Source organism: Rhinoraja longicauda, chromosome 33, assembly GCF_053455715.1.
Source record: "Rhinoraja longicauda isolate Sanriku21f chromosome 33, sRhiLon1.1, whole genome shotgun sequence".
Lineage (NCBI taxonomy): Eukaryota > Metazoa > Chordata > Chondrichthyes > Rajiformes > Arhynchobatidae > Rhinoraja > Rhinoraja longicauda.
In genome coordinates, this window is record NC_135985.1 from 6,341,553 (window position 1) to 6,367,133 (window position 25,581).

Sequence of the window (25,581 nt, forward strand, 5' to 3'; positions counted from 1 at the left end):
AAATCAATAACGCTGGCCAGATTAACTGGCGATTCCGCTCATAAGGAAGCACTCAAAGGTAAAGCTGTTGAATCCTGTGTGAGGGAAGTTCCTTCTTGTGTAGGAAGGAACTGCAGATACTGGTTTAAACAGAAGCTAGATACCAAAAGCTAGAGTAACTCAGCGGGACAGGCAGCATTTCTGGAGAGGAATGGGTGATGTTTCAGGTCGAGACTGTCTGAAGAAGGGTCTCGACCCAAAACGTCACCCATTCCTTCTCTCCAGAGATGCTGCCTGTCCCGCTGAGTTACTCCAGCATTTTGTGTCTATCTGTGTGAGGGATTACTTGTTGAGCTCTATGGTACCAGAATTAGGTACTATAGTACCTAGATAGTTAGATAGAGTACCTAGATAGAGGCAGCAATAGAGTTGCTGCCTCACAGTGCCAGAGACCCAGGTTTGATCCTGACTATGGGTAGGGTTGCCATCTATCTATTATTAGCCGGAACATCCTATATATTGGGCTAAATTGGTTTGTCCCGTACGGGACTGCCCTCGTCCTGTAGGCCCGGACGCTGTAGGCCTGGACGCTGTAGGCCCGGATGCTGTAGGCTCGGACGCTGTAGGCCCGGACGCTGTAGGTCCGGAGGCCCGGGTGCTGCCTGACGGAGATTACATAGCAACCCGCCTGCCGGCCCGGCCGTCTGCCATTGCTGGAGCTGGAGTACGTGGCCGTTGGCTGGGTGCGATCACGTGCAGCACGGGGCGGTGACGTCACCTTGTCCCTTATTTGGGAATGAGATAGTTGGCACCCCTAACTACGGGTGCTGTCTGTATGGAGTTTGTACGTTCTCCCTGTGACTGCATGGGTTTTCCCCGGGTGCTCTGTACCATGTAGCTTAGTCAATAATGTTTTAGTGTAAAAGTACAAGAACAAGACAAACACCAAGTTCAACCCTGACCAGTATTAAGTCTGTCAGCATCAAAAGTTAGGGAGGAAGGCAGGCAGGAAGAATTTAAGAAACAAATCAGTCAAGAAAATTGTTTTTTTTGGGGCACAGAAGAAAACTGAATTACAGAGAAACATCTAGAAACCTCAGATGCTGGAAACTTGAGTACAAAAATACAAAGTGCTGGAGGAACCCAGCGGGTCAGTCTGCATCCGTGAAGGGAATAGTAAGCAACATTTTTTCAGGTTGGGACCCTTCGTCAGACTGGATTAGATTAGTTCAGGTTATGATTTTTTTCACACAAGCAACATATTTATTACTTTTTCCGCCGTAGGGTTTATTATTATTTAAGCAGCTTTAGACAAAGAGGGAGATAGTGAATGACTTGGTCGGGATGCAGAGACAGGTAAACAACCCAATGTTGAATCCACAGGAACTTAAACCAGTTTACTCCTCGTTATAGAAAAATAGAGAAAAATACAAGCAGACAGGTTTGAATCTTACCTTCCTGTGCCCCGCAGTACAGTGCAGAAACAATCCCAACCTCTTGTTTTTCCCACTTTGTTTTTGCAACAGTTCTAAGGGGAATTGAGTTAATGAGCCTTCTAATCATTACATCAGCAGCAAACTTGAATTATACCATCCATGACTCCCTGTACCAAGCAACGACCTGCCAGATTTCTCGGGTATTTTCAGATCAATTGACTCAAAGACCGTCCAAACTCGTGGAAAAAAAACTCATGCCATTCCAGACCCAGGTTAAATTCGCTCAGAAATCCAGTTCCTGTGATCATTAGTACTTAGAGGAGAACGGACTCCTCCCCCCTGAATGAATGGATGAATGAATGAATCACCATTAGTTATCCCACTACTGCACTCGGTTTTTCATGGAGGTTCATAACATGCAGCTTCTTAGATGCACGAACACACATTGTAGAACATATTAAATGTTATAAAAATGAACCGCAGATGCAGTTTTATACCAAAGGTAGATACAAAATGCTGGAGAAACTCAGCAGGTCAGGCAGCATCTCTGGAGAAAATGAATAGGTGACCTTCTGAAGAAGGGTCCCGACCTAAAACGTCACCTATTCATTTTCTCCAGAGATGCTGCCTGACCCGCAGAGTTGCTCCAGCATTTTGTGTTTGTCTTTTAAATGTTGTTATTGTACCTGCCTCAACTGCTTCCTCCGCCATCTCATTCCACATACTCTCCAATCTCTGTGAGAAAAGGTTTCGAAGCCCGTTTATCCCTCTCAACTTAAACCTACGCCACCTTAGTTCTTGATTCCCCTAACCCTGGGAAAAAGACTGCATCTATTCCCCTCATGATTTTACACACCTCTTTTAGATCACCCCTCAGCTTCCTGTGTTCTATGGAATTAAGCCTTCGCCTGCCCACCCTCTCCCAGTAGCTCCGGCTCTCTAGCCCCAGTGAGTTCACGAGGGGAAAGGGGAAAGGGGAAACATCCCCGTAAATCTCATCTGCTCTCTTTCCGGTTTAATGGCATCTTTCCAACACCAGGGTGTCCAAAGCTGAACACAATACACTGACAGTATATCCACACTATATCTAAAACAAAGAATAAACCTGTCAACTCTCTTCACAAAAATCAATTGCTAAATCAGAATCAAAACGTAATAATTCATTCACCTGCAATGTAAATCTCTGCCTCTTCAACCTTACACGGATTTTCCGATGAACAAGACTCATGGAGTCACTGCCAGATGCTGGTACACTTTATCATGCACAGGTGGTCCCCAAGACTTGATCATCATTGATTTTCGCATATGAATGAATGAATGAATGAATAAGTTTATTGGCCAAGTATGCATATACAAGGAATGTGCCTTGGTGCTCCGCTCACAAATGACAACACAAACATACAGTTAACAATTAAGAATAAAGCATAACCACATCAAAACAATAAGGAAACAACAACATCTTTCATTCATTTGTCCAATCTACCTTCTATATCTCTCGTTTCCCCTTCCCCTGACTCTCAGTCTGAAGAAGGGTCTCGACCTGAAACATCACCCGTTCCTTTTCTCCAGAGTTGCTGCCTGACTCGCTGAGTGACTCCAGCATTTTGTGTTTGACCCCAAAATTCAACGCTGGGTTCAGCACTAGCACCTGAGCTACACACCTTCCACGCTGAGACACCAATTCCTGTAATACCTCAAAACAAGTCCTACGCTGTTCAAACAGTTCACCTCTGCAACCAGTTCCTTAGTCCCATCGCATACAACTCCAGTCTGACCTCCAGCAGTCTTGACTCCCATTAGTAAAGATTTTCATCCCATAAATCCAACTCTGTTGGATAACTTTGTTGATAATCCGAAATTGGATTACCAACAAAGTTACCATCAAAATAGAAGAGATGGCACCGATTGTTAAAAGAAAACAGCATGATCTTTGCACAATAAGGAAAAACGTGAAAATTGAATTTGGAACTTTAAGCACTGTTGACAACTTTAGAAAGTGATCAGATAAATATTTTGTGTATAGGAATATTTTGAGAAGGAATGGATGACGTTTCAGGTCGACCCCCTCCCCTGACATCAGTGTGAAGAAAGGTCTTGACCCGAAACGTCACCCATTCCTTCTCTCCTGAGATGCTGCCTGACCCGCTGAGTTACTCCAGCATTGTTTGACTACCTTAGATTTTAACCAGCATCTGCAGTTTTTTTTCTAAATATTTTTGTGGTGCCAACCGACCTGCTATTTACACATTTACACATTTATACTTTCACTTCTTTTTAGACTTCATTTCCAGCTGCCAGCTCTTTTTCTAACTGCCCACAGGATGGGGCAAGGGTGAGAAGCAGAACCACTGGCACGATCAGATGGGACGTAGAGGCTCGTTATTCATCAACTGCCACCCATTTTGGAGAAGTTTGGTAAAATGTGCAAGGTAGAGACTGATGCCTCAGCTCAAAACACGGAACACACCGCTTTGTGCGAGAAGTTGGTGAGGCTGCATTTGGAGTGTTAAAGTCGCGGAGTCATAGGGCTGTATGGCATGGAAACAGGCCCTTTGAATTCCTTCTCTCCAGAGATGCTGCCTGTCCCGCTGAGGTACTCCAGCATTTTGTGTCTATCTTCTATTGTGTACCTGAGTGTACACACTTTTTCACACAAAGGGCGGTGGGAGTACGGAATGAGCTGCCGGAGGAGGTAGTTGAGACACTATTATTGTTTGTTTGATTTTGTGTGTATGTATGTGTGCGTATATATATATACTCTTTCTGCATATGTGGGTATGTGTGTATATACACACACACTGAACTGTTTTTTCTCGTTTATTATATTGTTTACAGTGTACTATGTTTACATATTCGGTTGTGCTGCTGCATGTAGGAATTTGATTGTTCTATCTGGGACATAAGCCAATAAAACACTCTTGACTCTCTATTATCGCAACGTTTAAGAAACATTTAGACAGGTACATGGATAGAACAGGTTTAGAGGGATATGGGCCAAACGCAGGCAGGAGGGGCTAGTGTAGTTGGAACATGCTGGCCGGTGTGGGTAAGTTGGGCCGTAGGGCCTGTTTCCACACTGTATCACTCTATGACTCTATGAGTACTTTTGTAGATATGGAAACACAAGAAACTGCAGATGCTGGAAACTTGATCAAAAAACACAAAGTGCTGGATGAACTCAGCAGGTCAGGCAGCGTCCGTGAAGAGAACAGACCGACATCGTTTTTGGTCTGGACTCTACTTCAGACAGAAGGGTCTCAACTCAAAATACCGTCTGTCCAGTTCCTCCACCGATGCTGCCTGACCTATTTAGTTCCTCCAGAACTTTGTGTTTTGCTCGAGGATCGAGCATCCGCAGTTTCTTGTGTCTCTACCTTGCGTTCTCTTATGGAAAAATAACCCCTCTGCCTTTCAAATTTATCTACCATTTCTTATTGTGCTGTTACTAAATCTTCAAGATTGTTGTAAACACAGAACTGAAGGGAACATGTGATTTCCTCCCTTTTACTGCTGTACCGATTCCATATCTCAGTCAAGAGTGTTTAATTGCCATGTGTACCAGTAAGAGAACAATGAAATTCTTACTTGCTGCAGCTTAGCATCAAAGTGAAACGGGCAATGCTTAAAGGAGATGGGCTGGGCACGTTTTTGCACTGGAGGTGGCAGGTGCCTGGAATGCACCGGCTGGGATGGTGGTGGAGGCAGATACGATAGAGGGGTTGAAGAGATTCTTAGATAGGAACATTGGATATGCAGTGTTCAAGAGCCTGATGGTTCCTTGGAAGAAAGGCCTGGATTGAGTATGCTTGGCAAGTCCAGGTTCCATCCCTCCTCGCCATCCTGCACATCACCTGCAAAAAGTCCTTCAGGAAGTGGGATGGACTCCACACCACACCTCGCATTGTCAGGGAAGAAATATTCCAGACATGTGCCAGCAACATGTGCAGCAGATCAACGATGCACAAATTAACACCCACAGCACGCCACATCCACAACACTTTCCCCACGCATGCTGCTGTACATTGACCTACATTACTGCTTGCCATCAAGGCAGAAACCACACTGAACTTTCTCTGATGTGCACTGTCGATAGAGGAACACCACAGATTTGGATGCCTCTTTTGCATTGAACCTTACTGGACTTTATCTTGGACTAAATGATATTCCCTTTATCATGTGTCTATAAATGGGACATTTAATTGCCGAAGAAATACTAGAACTTCCCATGACAATGCTGGCTTGAACTCTGATCAGGTAATCGAGGCACCAAATGCAAGAGGAAATGTTGAACATTCATTGGGAAGACCCAGTTGTATCTGGACTGACGAAGGCAGTGGGTCCCAGTTCAATATGACCCACATTCCCCACATTGCCTCAATGGGAACACAACACCAAGAATGGCATCTTCTATTCCCGCCAACACAACATTGGAGTGTCCAACCAAATTTATGAAGTCATGCAGAACAATGGCCAATACTGCATTTCATGTTGGGAAAACAAAATCGATTTTTAATATGTAATAGGGCCATTCTTAGACATGTGTGCGACCAAAAATATGAAAAATTGTGGAATACATCTCTTCCAATCCTGAAAGCATTACAGATATATTGTTTTGTACTGTATATATGACTTATACATGTAAAAGTTTGTCAAGTGAAATTTTTATGTTATGCTGACATAACATGACTGGTCACGTGTGTGAGCTTACACGGAAGCGTTTTTTTCATAACTCAGTTTTATCTTACAAACTGTGGATTTTAAAAAAGCTAGAATGTTCATATCTTTAGCAGGCATGCATTATAGTTCTATAGGTAGGAAAATAGCAATGAATAAGATTAATCTCTTACAAGATTTTTTTAATGTATTACTTTATGCAATGACGTCTGGTCACGTGTGTGACATTTACGTTCATTTTCCAAAGAATGCCCCAATAACAAGGAATTGCAGATGCTGGTTTATACCAAAGATAGACACAAATGGCTGGAGTAACTCAGCAGATCAGGCAGCAACTCTGGAGGAAGTGGACAGGTGATATTTCGGGATTTTGTTTTTTTTTAATTGTTTTACAAATACAGCGTGGAAATCTTTCCTTCAGCCCACCGAGTCCGCGCCGACCAGCGATCCTCGAACATTAACACTATTCTACACACACTAGGGGTAATTTACAATTTTACCAAAGCCAATTAACCTACAAACCTGTATGGTTATGAATCAAACCTGATTATGAGTAATTAGTCTAAAGATGTGTCCCGACCCGAAACGTCAACTGTCCATTTTCTCCAGAGATGCTGCCTGATCTGCTGAGATACTTCAGCAATTATTGTCTATCAGTTTAATATTGAAATCAAGCCGGTTATAATATGACTAAACTTCTAAGTAAAAGTGAGGGTCTCTGGACAAAGCACTGGTACCAACTTGCTTCCATTGCTTTGCCTCTTTCGTCAACATTATACAGTTAGTGACTTTATCAATCGCTCGGATTTTGTGTTCCATAGGAGGAATTAGTCTCGGAATCTGTCTTCTGCCGCTCAAGGCTATTTTTCCTTTCAGTATGAATGGGCATCTGGTATGCCAAACCAAAACAAACCTGGAATGTACCTTGAAGGTTACGTAAGCCGATGGAGTCGTGACAGAGCCTTTACTGAACAAATAGAACAAAGTTTCCAGGCCTAGTTTAACATCCTGCAGCAGAATCTGTCATCAGATGTCTCTTCAACAGAAATGAAAACAGAAAATGCTGGAAATATTCAGCCGACCAGACAGTGTCTGTGGAACGACACAGTGACACATTCACATCTTTCAATAATTTCACCGAATTCAAATAATAACTTTGTTTCCCTCTCCGTCAATCCAGACCTGCCAATTCTTTTCAGTATTTTTGGTGGCTATTTCAGTTTCCAGTATCTCAAACATTTTGACGTTGCCTCTTCTACAAAACTATGCTTTCAGTTTAAGTCGCAGATCACACTGTAAATGCATACAATGACAATAGACCACTGTTTCTGTATTGAACAGCGCACCCAATGCAACAGAATTACGGAATAGGTGGCGTTTCGGGTCGAGACTTTCATCAGACTGAAGAAGGGTCTCGACCCGAAACGTCACCCATTCTCTCTTTCCAGAGATGCTGCCTGTCCCGCTGAGTTACTCCAGCATTTTGTGTCTACCTTCGATTATGGGGAGAAGGCAGGAACGGGGTACTGATTTTGGATGACCAGCCATGATCATATTGAATGGTGGTGCTGGCTCAAAGGGCTGAATGGCCTTCTCCTGCATCTATTTTCTATGTTTCTATGTTTCCAATTTATTTCTACCCCTTGATAATTGTGTCCCACTCAAATATCTTACAAATTTGCATCAGAGAGACATGTTATTGTTGTGTACTTTGTGCACAGCTTGTACGTTCGGGTGTGCTGAATATCCTCAGCACAGATGGGTAAAAGATGGAGCAACTTTGGCATCTGATGTTAAACAAAATAAGTTTCCAAGGCATGAGACGATGCTTATGAAATGTGAAGTTGAATTTGATTGTTAATTATAACACAGAACACGGCTGGCGTGGCAGAACACGGTGGTGTAGCAGCAGAGTTGCTGCCTTAAGGCGCCAGAGACCCGGGTTCGATCCCGACTACGGGATGCTGTCTGTACGGAGTTTGCACGTTCTCCCCGTGACCTGCGTGGGTTTTCTCCGAGATCTTCGGTTTCCTCCCACACTCCAAAGGTGTGCTGGTTTGTAGGTCAATTGGCTTGGTGTAAATGTTAAATTGTCCCAAGTGTGTGTGTAGGGTAGTGTTAATGTGTGGTCGGTGCGGGCCCTGTGGGCCGAAGGGCCTGTTTCTGCGTTGTATCTCCAAACTCTCTGCCATTGTTTTGTAGAAGAAAGTGAAAATGAGCTTGGGAAAATTAACAATACACGCACAAAGTTGCACATGTTACTAACATTTCCCACCAGCTACCACATCTCCCCAAGTGACCAACCAGCTGCTGGGACTGCTCAAGAGCCCACGTTGCATTCTGTACGCAGTGTGTTGCAAGATCGGGAAGTCGCACGAGCAAAGAAGGGAAAATATCTATTTTTCCAACCAGACTTTTGCAGATTGTTTTTAACTGATTAAAAACATCAAACAAAGTTAAACCCCAAGTTCACCTTACGGTATGTACTCTGCACCAGCCTAAGAGCTCTCTGTGTGTATCTTGGTGATGTGGTTTAGATACTAACCTCAGGGGAGCAGCGAGTACGAATGGCAAATCAGCATACGCAAATATCACGCTCTCATCTCACTGCCACCATCGGGAAGAAGGTACAGATCTGAAAACCGTGACCACAAGGTCAATAACAGCTTCTTCCCAGCAACCATCAGGCTCTTGAACACTGCACAACATTGACCAGTACCTCAACAACCATGATCTTTGTACTTTAGTTTAGTTTAGAAATATAGTGAGCAAACAGGCCCTTTGGCCCACCAAGTCCGCCCCGACTAGCGATCCCCGCACATTAACACTATCCTACACACACACACACACACTAAGGACAATTTACACATATACCAGCCAATTAACCTACAAACCTGTGAGTCTTTGGAGTGTGGGAGGAAACCAAAGATCACAGAGAAAACCCACGTGGTCACGGGGAGAGCGTACAAACTCCGTACAGTCAGCACCCGCAGTCAGGATCGAACCCGGGTCTCTGGCGCTGCAAGCGCTGTAAGGCAGCAACTTCACCGCTGCGCCACCGTGCCTAGCAATTTCATACCTTGGTACATGTGACGATAAACTAAACTGTAAACTGTAGACTGTCTATGAAGGCTGCCAACAGCTCCGACACTACCGAAGATGTCCTGGTTGGGTTGCTCCTGGGCCTGGCCAAGCTGGCCATCCATGAGTCACAGGGCCAGGGGGAAGAGGGCTCTGCCCAAGCCGGCTGCCTGCCCCGTTTCCGGGGTTACGTCCGTCCGCGCCCGGGTGGTGTTGGAGAGGGAACACGCGCTGTCTAAGGGCACCCTGGGGGATTTCCAGGACCGCTGGGCACCGCGGGGGGGTGGGGGGGGTTGAATGCATCCTGGACAAGGATTGTAACATAGTTGTATAGTATAAGAAAATAACTGCAGATGCTGGTACAAATCGAAGGTATTTATTCACAAAATGCTGGAGTAACTCAGCAGGTCAGGCAGCATCTCAGGAGACGAATGGATGACGTTTCGGGTCAGTCTGAAGAAGGGTCTCGACCCGAAACGTCACCCATTCCTTCTCTCCTGAGATGCTGCCTGACCTGCTGAGTTACTCCAGCATTTTGTGAATAAATAGTTGTATAGTAGTTCATTTAATATATTTGTTTGTCTTGTATTATGGTGGTGGGTTCCGTTTTGTTTTACTGTATTGTAAATATTATTTTTAATAATTGAATAATTTTTTTGATAACGTTTAAAAAACAGCTCCAACACTGTGGAACTGCCAATTAACTCTCCACTTGGAAAGACCTCCCTATTGAAAGGGGATCTCATACCCTGATCTTTTGAATAACGGAGTGAAGGATACGGAGTGGAGACAGGCCGGTCGGCCGACCGAGCCCACGCCTACCATCGATCACCCATTCACACTAGCTCTGCGTTATCCCACTTTCACATCCACACCCTGCACACTAGAGACGATTTACAGGGGGCCAATTAACCCACAAACCTGCACGTCTGGAATGTGGGAGGAGGCCGGAGCACCCGGAGGAAACCCACACAGTCACAGGAAGAACGTGCAAACTCCACACAGACAGCACCCGAGATCAGGGTCGAACCCGGGGCTGTGAGTCAGCAGCTCTACCACACTTTTAGATTAACACACAATAAATATCCTAGCAATTTCACAAGACATAGAAGGAGAATTAGGCCATTCGGCCCATTGAGTTTACTCCGCCATTCAACCATGGCTGATCTATCTTTCTCTCTCAACCCCATTCTCCTGCCTTCGCCCCATAACCCCTGACACCCGTACTAATCAAGAATCTATCAATCTCTGTTTTACAAAACACCCAATGACGGCCTCCACAGCCGTCCGTGGCAATAAATCCCACAGATTCACCACCCTCTGGCTAAAGAAATTCCTCCTCATCTCCTTTCGAAAAGTATTTCCTTTTCTTCCCAGACTCTCCCACCAGTGGAAACATCCTCTCCACTTTCACTCTATCCAGGCCTTTCGTTATTCGGCAAGTTTCAATGAGATTTCAACTTAAAAGCAATTGTTACAAGTTACAGGAGTAGGAAAAAAAAACTGCAGACGCTGGTTACAATCGAAGGTAGAAACAAAATGCTGGAGTAACTCAGCGGGGTCAGGCAGCATCTCGGGAGAGAAGGAATGGGTGACGTTTTGGGTCGAGACCCTTCTTCAGACGCCAGTCTGAAGAAGGGTCTCGACCCGAAACGTCACCCATTCCTTCTCTCCCGAGATGCTGCTTGACCCGCTGAGTTACTCCAGCATTTTGTGTCTACCTTTGTTACAAGTTTCAGTTCCCCAGCCAGAAAGCATATCTGAAAACAAAGTCATTGTGTTGGCCATTTGACAGTGCATTACACATAAGAAATTATTATTGCTATTGGACGCAAAACAGCATCCACCCACCCACTCTCCAACGCTCAAAACACCATCCGGGGACAACTCCTTAATTCCATTGGCAATTTTCTGGGCAGATAAATCCCAGTGGGAAGTGTATTTATTCTTTTGTAACAATAAGAATTCATGTGCGAGGAAACTGCTGGTTGTTTGACACCACTGCTATTTGCCGATGATATCCCGATCCATTGGAGAGTTTGGCGCTCAGCTGTTGAGGCATCTTGCCAGCACCCTGCACTTCAAACAATGGGTAGCGCAAAAAAAAATTCACAAGAATAAACACCAACTTTTTCAACTAGTTCTTTCCACGAGCCCTTTGCTTTTAAATCTCTGGTCTATTGACAATAGACAATAGGTGCAGGAGGAGGCCATTCGGCCCTTCGAGCCAGCACCGCCATTCAATGTGATCATGGCTGATCATTCTCAATCAGTACCCCGTTCCTGCCTTCTCCCCATACCCCCTGACTCCGCTATCCTTAAGAGCTCTATCCAGCTCTCTCTTGAATGCATTCAGAGAATTGGCTATTGGGGGGTAGAGTTGCTGCCTTACAGTGCCAGAGACCTGGTTCGATCCTGACCACGGATGCTATCTGTACAGACTCTGTATGTTCTCCCCGTTACCTGCGTAGGTTTTCTCTGGGGCGCTCCGGTTTCCTCCCACACTCCAAAGACGTGCAGGGTTGTAGGTTAATTGGCTTCGGTAAAAAATTGTAAACTGTCCCAAGTGTGCGCAGGATAGTGCTGGTATCACTGGTCGCCGCGGGGCCAGTGGGCCGAAGGCACAGTATCTCTAAAGTCTAAAGATTTTAGAGGAACGTAGCTAGCAAGGATGGTTTTGAGTTCTCATGCTTATCCGTCTGTCCACTTGAAAGTGCCATGTCATTCCCACAGTGCTCAGTAGCAGCAAGTTTCTATTGAGAATACCGAGGCGGACATGGCAGATTGGATCACTGTGCTAGTCATTTCCCAACAGCCGAGGAAACCTGCTGCTATTTAAAATTCATGTTTTCAAATAAGTCTCAAGTGTTTAACATGTATAAGAGTTCACAGATGCAACACTGACTCACAGAGAGACTGCTTCAAAAAACTCCAGTCCCACAGAAATGGATGTTCAACTGGAGTTAATAATTAATTTGATTAATGTTTTCTTTGCAAGTGAATTATTTTTTTCACTATAAATAATGAGGCAGCAAGTCAATAATTTATTGCTACTGAACAATTATTAAGTCCGATGAAGCAACTGCTAACATTACATGGGGCTTCTGGGTTAACAAATGGCCCATTCTCCAGAACCAGCGATTCCAGTCTTTTTCTCTATCAGGGGCGCAGCGGTAGAGTTGCTGCCTTACAGCAGCGCCAGAGACCCGGGTTCAATCCCGACCACCGGTGCTGCCTGTACGGAGTTTGTACGTTCTCCCCGTGACACGCGTGGGTTTTCACCACGATCTTCGGTTACCTCCCACTCCAAAGCGTGCAGGCTTGTAGGTTAATTGGATTAGTCGAAAAGAAAATTGTCCCTAGTGTTTGTAGGGTAGTGTTAGTGTGCGGGGATCGCTGGGCGGTGCAGACCCAGTGGGCCGAAGGGCCTGTTTCCGCGCTGTATCTCTAAACTAAAAACTAAGGAGAGAGCGATAGACTTTAGTCTCCCGTCTTTCCCACATCCCCGTGGAGTGGTTGGAACAAGATTAAAGCAGCACAAAGTTCATAACTAGCAAATAACTAGTCAAAATGCTGGAGTAACTCAGTGGGACAGGCAGCATCTCTGGAGAGAAGCAATGGGTGATGTTTCGGGTTGAAGCCCTTCTTCTTCTGCCTGATTCTGTCCCACTGAATTCATTTCCACATACCTCCATCCCATCTCCCCTGGTCCAATCCCTCCCGTTCTATGTCCAAGATACCTCATACGCCCTGGAACGGGGTACTGATTGAGAGTGATCAGCCATGATCGCATTGAATGGCGGTGCTGGCTCGAAGGGCTGAATGGCCTACTCCTGCACCTATTGTCTATTGAGTCTCATCAACGACTTCCCTTTTCAAGGCCCCCACTTCCTCATTTTCAGAGTGGCTCTGGCCTGGCCAAGTTGCATAAAGTCCCAGACTCTTCAAGACCACATTTCAAAGAGTCAAAATTACAATATTCACGAAGACGCGAGGTACAGCAGATGCTGGTTTACAACAAAAAAAAGACACAATGTGCTGGAGTAACTCATCATCTCTGGAGAACGTGGATAGACGACGATTCGGGTCAGGACCCTTCTTGAAATAAGATTTTTTTTTAGAGATACAGCACAGAAACAGGCCCTTCGGCCCACCGGGTCCGTGCCGCCCAGCGATCCCCGCACACTAACACTATCCTACACCCACTAGGGACCATTTTTTTAAAACATTTGCCCAGCCAATTAACCTACACACCTGTACATCTTTGGAGTGTGGGAGGAAACCGAAGATCTCGGAGAAAACCCACGCAGGTCACGGGGAGAACGTACAAACTCCGTACAGACGGCGCCCGTAGTCAGGATCGAACCCGAATCTCCGGCGCTGCATTCGCTGTAAGGCAGCAACTCTACCGCTGCGCCACCGTGCCGCCCTATAAAGCTGATCATAACAAGGGTCCCCTGAAGAAGGGTCTAAACCCGAAACGACCCCTGTTCATTTCCCTCCACAGATGCTGCCTGACCTGCTGTGTTCCTCCAGCACATTGCTTTTTGTTCCAGATTCCAGCATCTGCAGTTCCTTGTATCTCTCTTGCTTGGTGTTTTGCTCGATATACTGAGTATACATTGTGTATCCATGAGAAAGAGACGGCCAAAAGCAGAGAGTTGACATGTGAAACCAAGTTCTGGAGGAACTCAGCGGGTCAGACAGCATCTATGGAGGGAATGGACAAATAATACTTTGGGTCGGGCCCCTTCTTCAGACCTGAAATGTTGTCCATCCATTTCCCTCCACAGATGCTAACTGACCTGTCGAGTTTCTCCAGCACTTTGTTTTTTTGCCCAGGATTCTGCTGTTTTCTACTTCCCTTCTTTTCTTTCAAAAATAAGAATTCCCATCTCTTTAACCTCATCTACCCTGGAGTCCTTCTTATCGGCATGTAGTCAAATTCTGCAGCACCTTTACTATGATAAAAAGAGGTTAATTTAGTTTAGTTTAGTGAGACAGCATGGAGACAGGCTGTTCGGCCCACTGAGTCCACGTCGACCAGCGATCCCCTGTACATTGGTTCTATCTTACACACAAAGGACAATTTACAGAAGCCATTTAACCCAACATGTCTTTGGAATGTGGGAGGAAACTGGAGCACCCGGAGATAACCCACGCAGTCATGGGAAGAGCGTACAAACTCTGTACAGACAGCACCCGTTGTCAGGATCGAACCCGGGTCTCTAGTGTGGTAGACATGCAGCAGCTCCACCACTGCGCCCCTTGATAAGTTAGATAAATGCAGGTGACCTGCATGCACATGTAACCAGCAACAGGACCACATTGCATTTAATCATGCTGCTTACTGCTGGCATCATATCATATCATATCATATATATACAGCGCGGAAACAGGCCTTTTCGGCCCACCAAGTCCGCGCCGCCCAGCGATCCCCGTACATTAGTGGGTGTAGGATAGTGTTAGTGTACGGGGATCGCTGGGCGGCACGGACTTGGTGGGCTGTAAAGGCCTGTTTCCGGCTGTATATATATGATATGATATGATATGATATTAACACTATCCTACACCCACTAGGGACAATTTTTAAAAAACATTTTTTACCCAGTCAATTAACCTACATACCTGTACGTCTTTGGAGTGTGGGAGGAAACCGAAGATCTCGGAGAAAACCCACGCAGGTCACGGGGAGAACGTACAAACTCCTTACAGTGCAGCACCCGTAGTCAGGATCGAACCCGAGTCTCCGGCGCTGCATTCGCTGTAAAGCAGCAACTCTACCGCTGCGCTACCGTGCCGCCATATCAGATGTCTGAGTCAGAGTGCCCCAGTGTTAAAATGCCTTCCGTCTTCTCAAATGGAGACGTTTAGTGCTTGATTTGGGCAGGGAAATTCAGTGATTGAAATGTGGCAATAATTTCCAGTAATACTCCAGTCATAACAGACCCACCCAAATAATCCTGCAGAAACAATAAGACAGCTGTGCCATGAGATGCGAACACATTAACTCATTTAAAAAACAATTAGTCAAGTGTCTCGTAGGTTTAAAGAAATAACTTGCATTTGTTTGCTGCCGTTCAGCGTCTCATGATATTGCGACGCACGTCAGCACGGGCCCAATGCTTCCGAGGGTTCTGCCTCATGTCTGGAAACACGGGAGCCAAACTGCACACAGGAAACTCCCACCCAACAATACTTTCATCTGACGAGTCCGCCAAACATCTGGGTCATGACAAAAACAATGTCTGTCCACAGCAGGAAAGGAGGCTCGACCTTCAGGAAGATCTGTGCTGTGGGGGAGGGGGGTTCTCACTGAATAACCAACGTGGCAAAATACAAGATGTTCAAGTCTCACTGATCGCATGATAGCTTTGAGTCATTGTGTCATAGAGTGATACTGTGTGGAAACAGGCCCTTCGACCCAACTTGCCCACACTGACCAACATGCCCCATCTACACTAGTCCCACCTGCCTGTGTTTGGCCCATATCCCTCTAAGCCTATCCATGTACCTGTCTAAATGCTTCTTAAACATTGCGATCGTCCCTGCCTCAACTACCTCCTGCAGCAGCTTGTTCCATACACCCACCACCTTCTGTGTGAATCAATTAAATATTTCTCCTCTCACCTTAAACCTATGCCCTCTCGTTCTTGATTCTCCAACTCTGGGCAAAAAACTGCGTGTTTACCCAAACTATTCCTCTCATGATTTTGTACACCTCTGATTTTGTACACCTCATCCTCCTTGTGCTTCAAGGAACCAAGCCCTATACCTGCTCAACCTCTCCCTAAAGCTCAGGCCCTCGAGTCCAAGCAACATCCTGGTAAATCATCTCTGAACCCTTTCACGCTTGACAACATCTCTCCCGCAACACGGTGGCCTGTAACATGACCTCCCAACCTCTACACTCAATACTCTGACTGATGGCCAATGTGCCTTCTTGACCACCTTATCCACCTATGACGTCACTTTCAAGGAACCTGTGCACCTGCACTCCTAGATCCCTCTGCTCTGCAACATTTCCCGGAGTCCTACCATTCACTGTGTAGGTCATGTCCTGAGACTGCCCTGAGAGTGAAAAAAGTTGCCAGTGAGGTCCCTCTCACCCTGAGCCAATGGCCTACAGTTTTGGAATCCTCTCCTCACGAGCAAAAAAGACAATGAGCATTCACTTGACCCATAACCCCCTCATGATCTTGTACACGTCAGTAATGAGTTAGAAATTCTCTCGTTGGCAGCCACAGTAGGTTATCTTTAACTAAGGAAGATTCTTTAACCTCAAGCTATAATTCTGAAGCTGTTGCCAAATATTTTGCACATTACACAACCCTGGCCCATTTTCACCTTCAGATATACATATGTTGAAACATTTTCATTGTAGAAGCCAATGGTCTGATGACCCACACTTCAGTTGATTAATATAGGTTTTGTAGAAAACCATGTCTTGCAATTTTATTCATTTAAAAGCTTGTATTTTCCCCTCATGAATAGATTGTGTGTAAAATCAGAAGTGATTGGTTTGCATAAGCAAAAATAAAGCGTGGACAGGCAGCATCTCTGGAGAGAAGGAGTGGGTGACGTTTCGGTCTCGATGGGTTGGGTTTCGAGATGCTACCTGTGCCGCAGAGGATGCTCCAGCATTTTGTGTCTATCTTTGAGGTAAATCAGCATCTTTCCGACACAAAAATAAAGCAAGTCAAGTCTGGAATCTTGAGCAAAACACAAACTACTGGGGTAACTCAGCGAGACAGGCAGCATCTGTGGAGGGAGTGTTTTGTTTCGTTTTTTTGTCACGTGTTTTGTTCCAAGATTCCAGCATCTGCACGTTCTTGGGTCTCGCTTTTTACATCACCCCTTTCCTCTGGCTTGCTGGCTGCCATTTTACACGTGGGTACACAAAGCAGCAACTGAACATATCAAGCAAAGTGGCAACCAAGACAATTACAAGGAACTGCAGATGATGGAACCTTGGGCAAAACACAAAGAACTCAACAGGTCAGGCAGCATCTGCGGAGGAGATGGACAGACGATGTTTTGGGCCAGGAGCCTTCTTCAGACTGATTCCTGTTCTGCCGCCCTTCCATACCCTCCACAGACTTTAGACTTTAGAGATACAGCGCGGAAACAGGCATTGGCCCACCGAGTCCGCGCTGACCAACGATCACACCGTGCACCAGCACCTATCCAACACACTGGGGACAATTTATAATTTTACCAAAGCCAATTAACCTGCGAACCTGCACGCCTTTGGAGTGTGGGAGGAAACCGGAGAAAACCCATGCAGGTCACGGGGAGAACGTACAAACGCCGTACAGACGGCGCCCATAGTCGGGATCGAACCCGGGTCTCCGGCGCTGCAAGGCAGCAACTCTACCGCTGTGCCGCCCCAAATGCTGCATGACCTGCTGAGTTCCTCCAGCACTTTGTGTTTTGCTCAAGACGGCGACCAAGTTGGGAGAAAGGCTTCCAAAAGCAATTTCACAGAAGCACTGTGGTGTGGCTATGCCTTCACAAACAGTGTGTGGCAACTGATGGAATGTATTTCAATATTTCCTATTCTACTTACTGTTAATGTTGACACCAAACTGTGACGATAAATTGTGTGAACAGGAAATAAGGCTCTCGGAGAAAGAAAGCTCACATCCAAACAAGAATCAAATTTCCTAAAAAAAACCCCACGCGATAAGTGTGGACCAAAATGAGACCTCAAACCTGGTTTCTCAAAGTCTTCTTAGACGAACGAGTTTCTCCTTCGCTGTGTTGTTTTAATTGGGAATGCAATACCATGCTTGTGGGCAGTAGGAATCAAAGCCACACTTAACAAATGTAGGTAGTGTAAGAAAATAACTGCAGGTGCTGGTACAAATTGAAGGTATTTATTCACAAAATGCTGGAGTAACTCAGCAGGTCAGGCAGCATCTCGGGAGAGAAGGAATGGGCAACGTTTCGGGTCGAGACCCTCTTCAGACTGAAGAATCACATAATAATAATAATAATAATACATTTTATTTATATAGCGCTTTTCATATACTCAAAGACGCTTTACAGAGATTTTGAGAACATAGGGAAATTAATAAATAGATAAATAAGTAAATAAATAAATGAACAGAGAAAGGAGACAGTAGGTGAGGTGACCTTCAGTGGTTGAAGGCAGTACTGAACAGGTGAGACTTCAGCGATGTTTTGAATGTGGTGAGTGTGGGGGAGTCTCTAACGGTTTGGGGTAGTGAGTACCATAGGGTGGGAGCAGCGATGGAGAAAGCCCTGTCCCCCCAGGATCTGAGTTTAGTCCGGATGTGGGGGGATAGGAGATTGGCAGCGGCAGAGCGGAGGGTGCAGGTGGGAGTGTGCCTGTGGAGGAGGTCGGTCAGGTAGGATGGGGCCAGGTTATGGAGGGCTTTGTAGGTTATGAGGAGGATTTTGTACTGGATTCTCTGGGGGATGGGGAGCCAGTGGAGTTTATAAAGGACGGGGGTGATATGGTCATGTAGGTAAGTCGATGGCATCGAAGGTTATGGAAAGCCCATGGGAGCAACAGAATGCAAAGCTGCTGAACCCATCTTCAATTCAGTCATTCGACAAAGAACAAACTGACGACCAGCGATCGTCAATAATCTCAACAACACGATACAGCAATTTCTGACCTGTTCTCGATTCAAAGCGGCAATCTTCCAAAGTTTAGTTTTGTTTAGAGATACAGCGCGGAAACAGGCCCATCGGCCTACCGAGTCCGCGCCGACCAGCGATCCCCGCACATTAACACTATCCTACACACACTAGGGACAGTTTGCATTTATACCAAGCCAATTAACCTACAAACCTGTACGCCTTCAGAGTGTGGGACGAAACCAGAGATCTCGGGGAAAACCCACGCGGTCACGGGGAGGACGTACAAACCCCGTACAGACGGCGCCCGTAGTCGGGGTCGAATCCGGGTCCCTGGCGCTGTAAGCGCTGTAAGACAACAACTTTACCGCTGCGCCACCGTGCCGCACCAATTCTGAACTGCAAATCCAAACTCTGGCTGTGCATCGAAAACCGTTTCCGTGGACTGGTTAACACGCGACAAAAAGCTTTGTGCTCTATCATGCTGCACGTGACAATAATCTAAACTAAACCTCAGAAACAATCCTTTGCTAAAGGGCTTCCAGTTTAAACGACGACACCTGACATGACAGTAAATCTTACTATTGTTTTGTTTTAGTGACATGTTTGGAGGTACAGTGAAAAGCATCGTTTGAGTGCCACCCAATCAAATGAGATTTATCAGTAGTAAGGAAGGCAAATGCAATGCGAGCATTTATTTCGAGAGGACTAGAGTATTGAAGCAGGGAAGTAATGCTGACACTTTGTAGGACACTGAACAGACTGCATTTAGACACAAAATGCTGGAGTAACTCAGTGGGACAGGCAGCATCTCTGGCCGAGAGCCTAAACGTCACCCATTCCTTCTCTCCAGAGATGCTGCCTGTCCAGCATTTTGAGTCTATCATCGATTTAAACCGGCATCCGCTGTTCCTTCCTACACAGACTGCATTTAGAGTATCGTGAGCGGTTTTGGACCCCAAATCTTGACCAAAAACAAACTGACTACATCTGTAGAGGGCACGGAAAGGCTGTAGAAAGAGGAATCAGTCTGCAGAAGGGTCCTGGCCCAAAACATCACCCGCCCATCTCCTCTGCAGATCGTCAATAATTCCAACAGCACGATACAGCGATGCCTGGCCTGCTCTTGATTCAAAGTGGCAATCTTCCAAAGTCTCCCATTCTGAACTGGAAATCCAAACACTAGCCGTGCATCAAAGTTTCGAATTACAAATCTGACCTCCACAGAGGTAAAACTCTCAACGGTTCAATGGTTTGCTCCTGGGCCTGGCCAAGCTGGCCAAGCGTGCCCGGGTCACGGCGCCAGGCAGACAAGGCCTCTGCCCAAGCCGACTGCCCGCCCCTTCTCCAGGTGTACGTCCGTGCCTGGGTGTCCCTTGAAAAAGAACCCGTGGATAACATAGAATGACTGTTGTGCAATTAAATGCAACTGATGGTCGATGTGGACTCAGTGGGCTGAAGGGCCTGTTTCCATGCTGTATCTTTCAATCAATCAGGTTGCAAGATTGGGACTACATCCTAAACTATGGGGGGACCGTTCAGAATTCTGATAACAGAGAGGAACAAGCTCTTGTGTAGGAAGGAACTGCAGATGCTGGTTTACACCGAAGATAGACACAGAATGCTGGAGTAACTCAGCGGGTCAGACAGCGTCTCTGGAGAAAAGGAGTACGTGATGTCTTGGGTCGAGACCTTTCTTCAGACTGAAGAAGGGCCTCGACCTGAAACGTCACCCATTCCTTTTCTCCAGAGACGCTGCCTGATCCACTGAGTTACTCCAGCATTCTGTGTCTGGCTCCGGAAGAAGCTGCTTGAGTCTGGTGGTACGTGCTTTCAAGCTTTTGTATCTTCTGCCCAATGGGATAGGGGAGAAGAGGGAATGATCGAGAAATGGTGGAAGAGGGAGAGAGATAGCTTATTTGTCCAATAAATAAGATACGTATACAAGTAAACGTGGCAGTGAAGTGGGTGAAGATCGGAATGCTGAGTGAGACAGATAAGGTCTGGTGTTGCCATTTTAAGAACAGTCTCGTTACTCAGACTGTGCTTAAAAAGGCATCATTGTGCTTCAGTACAGAAACCAGCTACTGATCGTTTCCAGGTGATGGTTATTTTGACAAAGGCGATTCAAATTAATCAAGCATTGGAGTGTTGCAGTTGTAAAATTATTCCCAGCTGTTACACATCCACATGTTGCTGGGATTTGTGGCTTGCCTGTAAAATGTCGTACCAACAAGCACTTCAACACAATTCCTAACACGTTGTGTGTAAGAAGGAACTGCAGATGCTGATTTAAACCGAAGATAGATACAAAAAGCTGGAGTAACTCAGCGGGGCAGGCAGCATCTCTGGAGAGAAGGAATGGGTGACATTTTGGGTTGAGACCCTTCTTCAGACTGGTTAGGGATAAGGGAAATGAGAGATATAGACAGTGATGTGGAGAGTTAAAGGACAATGAATGAACACGTTGCAATTGACTATCCTTTTCAGGAAAACTAAGCAACCTTTCACTGTACCTCGGTACACGCGACAATAAACTAAATCTAAGAAACAATCCTTTGCTAAAGGGCGACTCACAATGCTGGAGTAACTCATCGGGACAGGCAGCGTCTCTGGAGAGAAGGAATGGATGACGTTTCGGGTCGAGACCCTTCTTCAAACTTTCTAACAATCCTTTGCTAAAAGGCTTCTAGTTTGAACAACAACACCTGACATGGCAATAATTCTTGGCGTTATTTTCTTGTAGTGGCATGTATCGAGGTACAGTGCGTTAAATGAGACTTATCGGTAGTAAGGAAGGCAAATGCAATGTGAGCATTTATTTCGAGAGGACTAGAATATAAAAGCAGGGATGTAATGCTGACGTGTTATTGACTATTATATTGCCATTGACGCAATAGTCACATTGCAATTGACTATTCTTTTCAAGAAAACTAAACAAACGCAAGTCACAACAAAAATATATGATTAACTTCATTTTTCTTGGGCAACTAATAATCAACGTCAATCTGAAATATGTAGGGTCTCGACCCGAAACGTCACCCATTCCTTCTCTCCAGAGATGCTGCCTTTCCCGCTGAGTTACTTCAGCATTTTGTGTCTACCTTCGATCTGAGATAGATCCAGACTAACTAATATACATGGCCTTACTTTCAGATGTAGACTAAATATGAAATATTGAATTGGTATTTTGTAAACAAATTGTATAAATGGGAATCTGGCTGAGTTTAATACTATGAAGCAGAAAACTTAGCTCCACGATCTCCCGGTTGTCAAATATTTTAAGTCCCCTTCCCATTCCCATACTGACCTTTCCTCTATCCTGGGGACAGGGACTTTATCCATGTCCCTCATGATCGTGCACACCTCAATAATGTCACCCTTCGGCATCCCACGCTCCATAGAAAAAAATCTCAGCCAATCCAACCTCTCCCTACCATTCCAGCCCACAAGCCCAAGTAACATCCTGGTTAATATTTAAACATTGATTTTTGCTGGCAAAATTGCTTGTACATTTGACACTATTTTAACATCAGCATACGGTGATGTTTAGCATCAACATCAGGGATGGCACGGTGGTGCAGCAGTAGAGTTGCTGCCTCACAGCGTCAGAGACCCAGATGCGATCCTGACTATGGGTGCTGTCTGTATGGAGTTTGTACGTTCTCCCCGTGACCGCGTGGGTTTTCTCCGGGTGCTCCGGTTTCCTCCCACGCTCCAAAGACGTGGAGGTTTATCGGTTAATTGGCGTCGGTAAAATTGTAAATTGTCCCCAGTGTGTGTGTAGGATAGTGTTAGTGTGCGGGGATCGCTGGTCGGCATGAACATGCTGGGACGAAGGGCCTGTTTCCGCGCTGTATCTCTAAACTAAATTGCACAATCCAACCTCCCCTACAACTCAAGCTCACAAGCCCAGGTAACATCCTGGAGAATATTTAAACCTGATTTTTGCTGTAACATTGCTGTACATTTTACACTATTTTAACATCAGCCTGCCTTTGACTTCCTGTTAATATGTGACCTATTAACTCGGTCCCATGGCTGTTCTAACTACTTGTTGACAAGTTCCCCATTCTCCATGTTCAGACAGGCAGGATGATGTAGGCATTGTTAATCATTTTCAGTAAAGGTCACAATAAGGCAGACTGTGCTGGCACACAAACACCAGTATCTACTTGACCAGAAAGAACCGTTACGTTTGAAGCTTTTCTATTGTGTGCTGCATCACCTATTTACAGCAGTTCTTGAGGAGCGCTTCCAAGAGATTCTTCCAATGGATGAGGAGTCTCTGGATAAGCTCAACTCTCTTCCTTGGCTCTTGGTTGGGTGTTTGAACTGTGGATAGCTCTGACAGTTGAAGAATCCTAACTAAACTGAACTGAACTAAACTACTGAATTAACTAAATTAAACTAAACTGAACTGAACTATGAACTAAACTCAACTCAACTCACGTCAACTCCAGTCAACTCAACTCCAGTCAACTCGACTCCAGTCAACTCGACTCCAGTCAACTCGACTCAACTCAACTCAACAGAACTAAAAACTAAACTGAACATAATTGAACTGATCTAAACTGAAGAAGCAAAGAACTGCAGATGCTGGTTTATACCATAGGTAGACACAAAGTGCTGGAGTAACACAGTGGTCCAGGCAGCATCTCTGGAGAAAAAGGACAGGTTATGTTTTGGGTCGGGGCCCAATTAAATTATTTTAAAACATTACCAGAAAAGTTCCCCAGTATCAGAGAATTGTGGCAAAATCTTTACGTGGAACTGAGCTCGTTTCCATGCTTGTGAAAAGATCTCTTCAATGTTGAGAGTGAAATGCTTTGAAAATCAGGCACATAGCACATATCATCATCATATCATATCATATATATACAGCCGGAAACAGGCCTTTTCGGCCCTCCAAGTCCGTGCCGCCCAGCGATCCCCGCACATTAACACTATCCTACACCCACTAGGGACAATTTTTACATTTACCCAGCCAATTAACCTACATACCTGTACGTCTTTGGACAACATATGTTGTGGATCCCACCCCCCCAACCCCACCTCCCCCCCCCCCCCTCCCACCCCCCACCTCAGCATTCTACAAACAGCCAAGAACAACCACTTTAAACTCCATTGCAAATGGTAAGTCACTGAGTTAAACATCCCGACACAAATAATCGCCTGTCCATCCCCTCCACAGATGCTGCCTGGCCCGCTGAGAACATCCAGCAAGATTCCAAATATCTGCAGTTTCTTGTGTCTCCTTTTACTGCTCCACTGCAAAATCTTCTCAAATTAGACCACTTTGATGTTTAGTGGATGTGGAGACGATGTTTCCACTAGCGGGAGAGTCGAAGACTAGAGGTTGTAGCCTCAGAATTAACGACGTTCTTTTGGGAAGGAGGTGAGGAGGAATTTCTTTAGTCAGAGGGTGGTGAATCTGTGGGATTATTTGCCACAGAAGACTGTGGAGGCCAAGTCAATGGATATTTTTAAGGCGGATACAGATAGATTCTTGATTAGTATGGGTGTCAGGGGTTATGGGGAGAAGGCAGGAGAATGGGGTTAGGAGGGAGAGATAGATCAGCCACGATTGAATGGTGGAGTAGAATTGATAGGCTGAATGGCCACTGACAAACTCACGAAGTTCACCTCCTCTCTCCATCGGACGTTACAATCAGCCTGAAGAAAGATCCCCACCAGAAACGTTGCCTGTCCATTTCCCCCATGGATGCTGCCTGACCTGCTGAGTTTCTCCAGCACCTTGTGTTTTCCATGTAGCTGCCTCCTCTGCCCCATCCCTCCAAAAACTCTCCTCAATTTTGGATGTGGATCAGAACTTTGAAATGCAAAGCTGGTTTTCGCAAGCTAGAACACAACAATGACTAAGAATGTTGCCGTCAAGAGTCTTCAATGTCAGGCGCCAATGTTATGCCAATCTGCTGGTTTTACCAATACTTCACATTTAGTGAAAGTACATGTGAAAGCAAATTGAAAAAATTACTTCCCTTCCAAAGCCCCGCTTTTATCCAAGTGTTCAGTGTAACTTTTTTATTTAAGTTTTAATAATAATAATAATAATTATACCCAATAATAGAAACCCAAAGACACTTTACATATTAGATATAACATAAAAATAAATAAATAAACGAACAGAAAAGGAAGAATAAGGTGGAGCGACGGTCAATGATTTAAGGCGGTGTTGAACAAGTGAGACTTCAGTGATGTTTTGAATGTGGTGAGTGAGGAGGAGTCTCTGATGGTTTGGGGTAGTGAGTTCCAGAGGGTGGGAGCAGCGATGGAGAAAGCTCTGTCCCCCCAGAATCTGAGTTTGGCCCAGATGGGGGGGGGGACAGGAGGTTAGCAGCAGCAGAGCGGAGGGTGCGGGTGGGAGTGTGTCTGTGGAGGAGGTCAGTCAGGTAGGATGGGGCCAGGTTATGGAGGGCTTTGTAGGTCATGAGGAGGATTTTGTACTGGATTTTGGAGAAACAGCGTGGAAACAGGCCCTTCCTCCCACCGAGTCCACGCCGATCTTTGATAAATCATTCCCACTAGTTCTATGTCATTGCACTTTTTCACCCACTCGGAGTCATTTACAGACGGCCAAATAGACCATTTACAGAGGGCTGTATCTCTAAATCTAAAAAAATCAGAGGGCCAATTAGAGCAGATTTGGAGGAATTTCTTTAGTCAGAGGGCGGTGAATCTGTGGAATTCATTGTCACAGAAGCCCATGGAGGCCAAGTCAACGGATATTTTTAAGGCTGAGATTGACAGATTCCTGTTCAGTACGGGTATCAGGGGTTAT

General features: G+C 45.5%; 1 protein-coding gene across 2 annotated transcripts in view; it reads right to left on the reverse strand.

Moving 5' to 3' along the window:
• Positions 1 to 25,581, reverse strand: part of atp8b4 (ATPase phospholipid transporting 8B4) — a 176,661-nt gene that overhangs the window by 121,362 nt on the left and 29,718 nt on the right. The window contains exon 1 of one of the 2 annotated variants that reach the window (XM_078427516.1): positions 22,090 to 22,216. The exons of the other annotated variant lie outside the window; for it this stretch is intronic. The gene's annotated coding sequence lies outside the window, so the exon portion shown is untranslated. Of the gene's footprint in view, positions 1 to 22,089; positions 22,217 to 25,581 lie in introns of those variants that run through there. 2 annotated transcript variants of the gene reach the window in all.